Raw genomic sequence first — 8833 nt, forward strand, 5'->3', positions numbered from 1 at the left:
ACTCTGAGATCTTAAGAAGATGTCAGCTTTGGTGCGCCTTGTTCCCTGTGCTGGGGACATGGCTGTGCTGGGCCGCTTCCCCAACTCCTCAGCTTCAGCTGTGAGGTGAGCCAGTGGCTCCGCCAGGCAGCAGTTGCTGCAGAAAGGAACAGAAGGAAATTTGGTTTTATAGGGCAGCAAATATATTGAAAGCCCTCAGGGAAAAGCCACGGCCTCAGTTCCCAAACCAGGTCGTTTCAGAAGCTCGACGCTCTGGATTTATAGCGTCTGTACTGAGCCAATTTAAACAATTTCAATCAACAGGCCCCATATGATAAATTGCATGCAACGCATCCTTATAAAAGAAAAAATAGGCTTGGATTGAATTTGAACTTTGGTGATCCAAGGAGTTTCAGAGTTTCCCATTATAGTCATTAAAACTAACTAGGCAAGAAGAGACCAGTACATCAGCTAACAATAACACCGTGCCCTGGAAATATGGCTGAGGCTGGTCAGTGGTCCCATAACAAATGCCTTGTGGGGGTTCTTGGGGTGGCTGTCTGCATTTGCACCTTACCAGGAGGCTGGCTTTGGGAGAGTTCAATAACCTCACCAAGCTTACTCAGAATAATAGTCGTATGTACCTCACTGTGTGGTTTGTATATTAGAGATAAAATAAAATACCTAATACTTATTATACACTTAGTATGGCCCAAGTCATATTCTAAGCACTTTCATGTACTAGTCCCTGCAGAGAAAGTTGAACAGTTAACACAGCTCCCAGCACATTCTAGCTACTTAATAATTGTTGGGTGCTCTTGCTAATAGCAACAGTCATAGTGGACACTTGAAAAGCACATGTCATGTATCAAGATCTGTTTAAATATCTTACATATTCCAGACTTAATATCTGTAACAACTCCGTGAGTAGGTGCTGTTACTATCTTCCCATTTTACAGATAGGAGAAGGCTAAGTGAAACATTGACCAAGGTCAAGAACAGAAAGGGAGGTAAGATATTCACTGTGTGGGGAATGTGGACATTTGGGATCAGAGAAAACCTTACTGAGAAAATGGCATTTGTATAAAGACATAAAGTTGCTGAGGGAGCTAGCCATGAAAACATGGGGTAAGGGCAGCCCAGCCAGACAAAACAGGTACAAAGTCCCTGGGGCCTGTATTGTTCAAAATAATTGGGCTAATTTGATCCATATTCCCTCCTTACTGCAAACGGCTAAACTTAGCAAACAACCCCACTGCCAGGGACAAAGGAGCAAGTGTTGGAGGCGGAATTTGGGAATGTTCCCATTTTTTCACAAATCCAGCTCTCAACCTGTGCTTGCTTTGGGTGAGACAATGACCGCCAGGGGACAGCTCATGCGTGTGACACCTTTAGGACACATCAGTACCCCTCCCTGCAGAACTAGTTCACGTCTTTTGCTTGCAGTTAGAGTGAGTGAGAAAAAGGGTAAAGCTGAGCACAACCTTATTTAAAACCACTTTGATCCAAGGATTGTAACCATTTAGTGTTTATCGATTTTTCTTTCCTATTTTTAGGAAGGTGGGAGCATGATAATTAAACATTTGTGAGTGGAGCTGGTTTCTAGGGAGGATGGCTTAAGAGTCCCTGAGAGCCAAATCCTTTGTTTACTTTCCAACACAGGCTCCTCAGAAACGAGGAACAAGTGGGTGTGCTGGTTTCCTGCCTCCCGGTCAGTCAGATTCTGGAACTCGGCAGAGGACAGTGATTTCCATGCCTCTTCTTAACTTGTCTTTGGCCCTTGGCCTCCTATGTAGAGACTCATCAAAAGAAGGCTGAAGAGTCCAGGAAGTAGGAACTGCCCTGCTGAGTTTACTGAAACATGTCTCCATTACATGTGACCCCCTTGGGACAAGACCACTCTGGAATCTCAACCGACTCCATATCCGTGACTGGCAGCACCAGGGAATAGTCACAGTTGGCCCCACAACCAGCCCGTAGAGAGGCGTGGGAGCTGAGTGCTGATGTTCTGCTCACTAGACCACCCCAAATGTCTTAACAGCCAAGGCAAAGAGGGGAGACAAAGGGGCCCTCCCAAAGACACGCAAACCGACTTATATTTCCCCTTCGACATATTCCTTTCTTCTCCAACTTTAGATTTGTCCTTTATTCCATGTTAAAGTTCCAGTGTTATTTTACTATACTTCTAACAATAACAACTAACATTCAGACCTACGCTATCCTACTTAGTCTAATGAATTCTTTTAAAAACTCTGAAAAACATGTATTATTGTTCTCATTTTCCAGGCAAGGGAAGTTAAGAGATATTTTGTACTCCCTCAAGAATAAAAGATTAGTAAATGGTAGAGTGAGGGTTTTACCCAGATCAGAAATCTCTAGAACACAAGCGCTTAATCATTTTGTTGTACAGCAGTATTTGTGTCAATTATCTAATATCTGAAAATGTGTATCTGCTCACCTACAAGCACATGTGCATAGACATTGCATGCATATGTACATATTACCCCCCAAACCCTATCTAGTTATATAAACACACACACACGCACACGCACACAAACACACACTGCACCCTTGGCTATGGTAGGATTGGATAGAATTAAAAAGATGGTGCTATGCACTGTGCACTATTGTACGGAGCAGGGTGTAGGTAAGGAAGATGAGACTTGAAGTACACTGATTGTGGGTGGGAAACATTAATACCCAGTGCTCCAAATGCTTCCTGGAGACCCTAGCAAGAGGGAGCTGGGCGGTGTGTCCATGCATTTTGGGCATTTTCAGTGCAGACAGGCTGTAAATAAAACTGTTGTATAGTATAAACTCACCATTAAATTGGCAGATGGAGGGATATCATCAAAATAATAACATAGGTTATTTCTGACTTTACTCCTCCTTGCAGAAACAGCTAATAATGTTTCAGGAAGATACTCCAGAGAGAATCGTAGAACGTGGGGTGAGGCTGAAGCACCCCTTTCACCACAAACACCAAAACAGACCGCATTACAAAGGTAAGAGAGGCAGCTACACACGAGCTACGTTGCCTCTCCCCCAGACCAGCACAGTGCCACATGCAGAGGTCTTTCCTTAGCTTCCAGTTCCTCCAGTGGGAAAAGAGAACCCAGGGAGGACGCTAAGCCTCCTCCAGCACTGTAGGTCACTTTTTAGGAGCCCCTACTCTGATCTCACACCACAGAAATTACAGTGGAATATGTGGGGTTCAACCACTGGGAATCTGACTGCGACAGAGAAGGGCAGAGGGGCTTGTTCCAAACCAGCATGTGGATCTCTGCGGACTGAGCTCATAGCTGCAGTGCCCAGTACTAATCCCAATGAGCAGCTTTGCTCATCTGCAGAACCAAGTCAGGAGCGCACCGACCAGGGACCTCAGCAAGGTGCAGATCTGCCTGATGCTGATTCCCAAAAGAGACATTTTGTAGCCCTAGATCCTGGATTGGACATGCTGGCGCAAGGTGATGAGTCACATCCTTACCCAGTGGAGGGTACCTTGCAACCTTATCTGACCAGAGGGCTAGTGACAACCCCTAGAATCTGTGTGGCCCCCCAGAGCAAAGCCAAGACTGTATGGAGGTTCCCTGGGGTACACACAGGCAGAGGAATTCATTCATAGCCAAGGCTGAGAGTAGTTCCTGGCCCATGCCATCTAGAGTCCCTGTTTAGGAAACTGGCAGACAGAGGCTACAGTTTACAGAACAAAGCTAGTGGCTGTGCTCAGCCATGGAACTTGGGGTGTGGGTCAGCTCGAGTTAAGACAAAAGGCAACTTTACTAGTTTCAGAGTTGCTTCTTCCACAGCACCCAGTCAGGGAATCTAATTCATAGGCCCACACCTCCCTGGGTAAAATCTTCAGCTTGTCTGACCAGAGAACCTACTCAAAGCATAGGAGAAACTGCATAACCTATTCAACAGCCCTATGCACAGCGGCACTTGAACAGAGAGCACAGCCTATGGCTTCCCTCATTTGCAGAGCGATATCAGTGGCCTCATTTGACCAGGGAATCCAGTGTACACTTTGGCCTAATTCAAGGCCACAAACAACGAGCTGCTCAGGCCCTGGGCCATGGCCTGCTGCCCTGTGAGAGCAGGGAAGCTAATTCATAGCCACTTCTACTACTGACTACAGTACCCAGTTCAGACTGTTTAAGTGAGCCTGACCAGAGAATTCATGCAACCACAGAGCCCAAGCCAGTAGTCCAAACCAAGTGTTCTCAGTCAGAGACACACACCTCCATTCCTATCCTCAGAGCACAAACAATTGTCTCACCAAAGATAGACCATAACAGCAGGCCCTACCTGACCAAAGATAATACCAGAAGATACAACCAGAAGCCCAAACTGAGCCAACTGGTGAAGAATAGTCTCTGCCAAAGCAAACCTGTAAAGAGAAGCCTGATTACTCACATCTATTCCAATGTAAGAAACCAAGGATCATAAAAAATCAGGTAAATATGCACCACCAAAGGAAATTAATAACGCTCTAATAACTGACCCTAAAGCAATGGAGATCCATGAACTGTCAGACAAAAAACTCAGAATAATCCTCTTAGGGAAGCTTAGTGAACAATAAACAAAACAAAACAAACAAACAAACCCAGACAACTAAATGAAATTCATAAAACAATGCATGAACAAAAGAAGTTTGACAAGCAAATGGCAACTATCAAAAATACCCAAACAGGAATTCTGGAGTTGAAAAACACAATAACCGAAGTAAAGAATTCAATATAGAGTTTTAATGGTAGACGACTCAACCATGCTGAAGAAAGAATGAGGGACCTGGAGGATAGGATATTGGAAATTATCCAGTCAGAGGGGGAGAAGGAAAGAAGAAAATTTATGAAAGCCTACAGGAATTAGAGGACACAAGGAGAAGAAACAATACCCCCAATATGGGAATCCAAGAAAGAGAAGAGAAAGGGATGGAATGTTTAGTTAAAGCAGCAATGGCTGAGAGCTTCCCAAGTCCAGGGATAGAAATGGATATCCAGATCCCTGAGGCCCAAAAGACTTCAAACAGGTTGAATCTGAATAGGGCTATAGTGAGATACATTAAAATTGTCAAAATTCAAACACAAGGAAAGAATTTTAAGAGCAGAACCAGAAAAGAGAGAAGTTACATGCAAGGGAACTCCCAAAAGACTATCAGTGAATTTTCAACAAAAACTTTTCAGGCCAAGAGAGAATTGGATGACATATTCAAAATGCTGAAAGAAAGTAACTGTCAACCAAAAATTCTATACCAGAACTTACTGGATATAGTAAAAGCAGTTCATAATGATAAATGTCTACATTAAGAAGCAAGAAATTATCCCAAATAAACAATCAAACTCTATGCCTTAAGGAATTAAAAAAAGAACAAACTGAGCTAAAAGTTAGCAAAAGAAAAGAAATAATAAAGGTCAGAGCAGAAATAAATGAAACAGAGAATAAAAAACAATAGAAACATTAACCAAAGGAGGAGTCGATTCTTTGAAAATATAAACAAAATTGACCAACAGTAGCTAGAGCAGCCAAGGGAAAAAGAGAAAGGACCCAAATCATCAACAATGTAAATGAAAAAGGAGACATCGCAATTGATAACACAAAAATTCAAAGGATCATTAGAGGTTTCTATGAGTTTATAGAGGTTACCACGTGCTAATAAACTGGACAACCTAGAAGGAAAAAAAAAAAGTCTTAGAAACATACAACTTGCCGAGACTGAATCAGGAAAAAAATAGAAAATCTGGATATACCAGTAAGGAGACTGATCAACAATCAAAATTCTCTGAATAAAGAACTCAGGAACAGAAGGCTTCCTGGAGAATTTTACCAAATGCTTAAAGAAAAATGAATATCAATTCTCCTCAAACATTTCCCAAAAACTGAAGCAGAGGGACACTCCCAAACTCATTTTACAAGGCCAAAATCATCCTGATTCCATAATCAGAAGAGGACACCACTAGAAAAGAAAACTACCAGCCAAAATCTCTGATAAAGATGGATGCAAAAATTCTCAATAAAATGCTAGCAAACCAAATTCAACAACACATTAAAAGAATCATTCACCATAATCAAGTGGGATTTATTCTTGGGATATGAGGATTGTTCAACATACACAAAGTAATCAGGGTGATACATCACATTAATAGAATGAAAGAAAAGAATCATATGATCATCTTAACAGATGCAGAAAAAGAATTTGATACAATTCAACATCCATTCATGATAAAAATTCTTAATAATTAGGCATAGAAGGAACATATCTCAACATAATAAAGGCCATGAGGACAAGACCACATCTAACATCATACTCAGTGGTGAAAGGATGAAAGCTTTTCCTACGAGATCAGGAACAAGGTAAAGGTGCCCACTCTCCCCACTCCTATTCAACAGAATACTGGAGGTCCTGGCTAGAGCAATCAGGCAAGAAAAAGAAATAAAAGACATCAGAATCAGAAAAGAAGAAGTAAAGTCATCTCTATTTGCATGTTAAATGATTTTATATATAAAAATCCTAAGGACTCAACCAAAAATGTTAGCTCTAATCAATAAACTCAGTAAAAATGTAGGATATAAAATTAACATACAAAAATCAGTACTGTTTCTATACACCAACAATGAAATTTCTGAAAAAGAAATATAGAAATCAATTCCATTTACAACAGGATGAAAAACAATAAAATACCCAGGAATAAATTTAACTAAGTAGGTGAAATATCTCTACTCTGAAAACTACAAGACACTGATAAAAGAAATCAAAGAAACCCCAAGTAAATGGAAAGATATCTTAAAAGAATTAATATTGTTAAAATGTCAATACTACCAAAAACCATCTGTAGATTTGACGCAATTCTTACCAAATTGCAGTGGCATGTTTTACAGAAGTAGACAAAACACTCCCAAAATTTATATGAAACCACAGAAGACCCTGAATAACCGAAAAAATCTTGAGAAAGAACAAAGCAGGAGGCATCACACTTCCTGATTTCAAGCTGTACTATAAAGCTATTGTCATCAGAACAATATGGTACTGCCATAAAAACAGACAAATAGCCCAATAGAACAGAATTGAGAACCCAGAAATAAACCCAAGCACATAAGGTCAACTTATAATTCAGCCACAAAAAATGAGGACATCCTATCACTTTTAACTTACGGATGGACCTTGAGGGCATTTGCTAAGTGATATAAGTCGAACAGGGAAAGACAAACACTGTATGATCTCACTTATATATGGAATCTACAACAAAACCCCTAAACTCATAGAAAAAGAGACTGGATTTGTGTTTACCAGAGGTGAAGGGTTGGGGGAGAAGGAATTGGAGGAAAGTGTTCAAAAGGCATGAACTCCAATTATAAGATAAATAAGTACTGGGGATGTCATGTACAACGTGTGGATGCTAGCCAACGCTGCTGGAGGATATATAGGAAAGGTGGTAAGAGAACAAATTCTCAGTGTTTTCATCAAAGAATTTTTCCCTTTCTTCCTTTCTCCTTTTATTTTTATTGTATGTACACGAGAAGATGGATGTTGGCTGAACGTATTGCAGTAACCATTTTAAACATATGTAAATCAGACAATCACGCTGTTCTGTGTTAAACTTAAACAATGGCGTATGTCAATTATTTCTCAATAAACTAGAAACAAATGAAACAGAAATAAAAATGCAGAACCCTTGCTGCCTCTGTGTGCCCCTTTGGGCGTTTGCACACAGATAAGTATCAGGAGCCTAAATAAAACCCAGAAGTTTGTCTTCGTGGTGAGCAGGGCTCTGTCACATCTTGAGAACAAGGCTCTAGGACTTTCATTGGAGCAGAACTGGACTGGATATCTTTGTTTCATTCAGTATGAGAAAACAAGCTTGGCTGTGGACGTAGTGCCAATGAGGGGATGTTTTGTTTTTAAAGAGATAAACAAATGATTCACTACTCTTTTCCGTTTCTCCCTGCTGTCCCTCTTGCCTCACAATCTTCCCCTCCATCTAACATGCTCCTTTTCTTGAGAATCTTACTTAAAATCCACCCACTCATTCACTGAGTATGTACTGAGTCCCAACTATGGCTCAGTGTGGGGTGTTGTGTTTTGTTTCTTAATTTTTCATAAAATTTGGTTAACTCCTACTTTTATAAACAATTGTTCTCTGGAATCATCTATAGAGATTCTGTGATTTCTTTTTTTTTTTTAAACAGAACAGTATCTAACCAGTGCATGGCTTCTCAGACCTCAGCGTCCCTGTGCTCTTGGTTGTATGACCCTCAACACATACCGTCCATCACACAGGAGCAACAACCACGCCTCTTGCACCTTCCCCCTTCTTTTACCTCTCCAACTCATTTGTTTATTCATTTATTCAACAACTTCACTGAATACCCCCTCTATGCTCGGCGCTGTTCTAGGCACTAAGGACAAGGGTGGGAGCAGAGTAGCCAATGCTCGTGCAGAGGCAGACAATAAAATATGTTAGGCATTGGGGAGTGAGGGGGACAAAGGAGAGACAAGAAGGGTGGAGGAGAAAGGAATGTCAGGGGCCATTGCAATTTTACACGGGGCATCCCAGGAAGGCTCTGCTGTGGTGACATTTGAATAAAGGAAGTGAGTGAGGGAGCCGTGCATTCATCAGGGGCAGAGTGCACCCCGAAACTAGGATATGACAAGGGCTGAGAGCCTGATTGGGGAGCACATCTGACAAAGCAGAACAGGAATGGCCACATGTGACTGGAGCGAGGGAATGGCAGGCGAATAAGATGAGAAAGGTAGAAAAGGGATGTAGAGGGGTGCTGGGGTCCATGCAGGGTTTGTAGAACATACTAAGGCCTTTGACTTCTACTCTGTGTGAAACGAGAAGCAACAGAGTCT

Source organism: Ursus americanus, chromosome 16, assembly GCF_024610735.1.
Source record: "Ursus americanus isolate L20-20 chromosome 16, mUrsAme1.1.p, whole genome shotgun sequence".
NCBI classification, from domain to species: Eukaryota; Metazoa; Chordata; class Mammalia; order Carnivora; family Ursidae; genus Ursus; species Ursus americanus.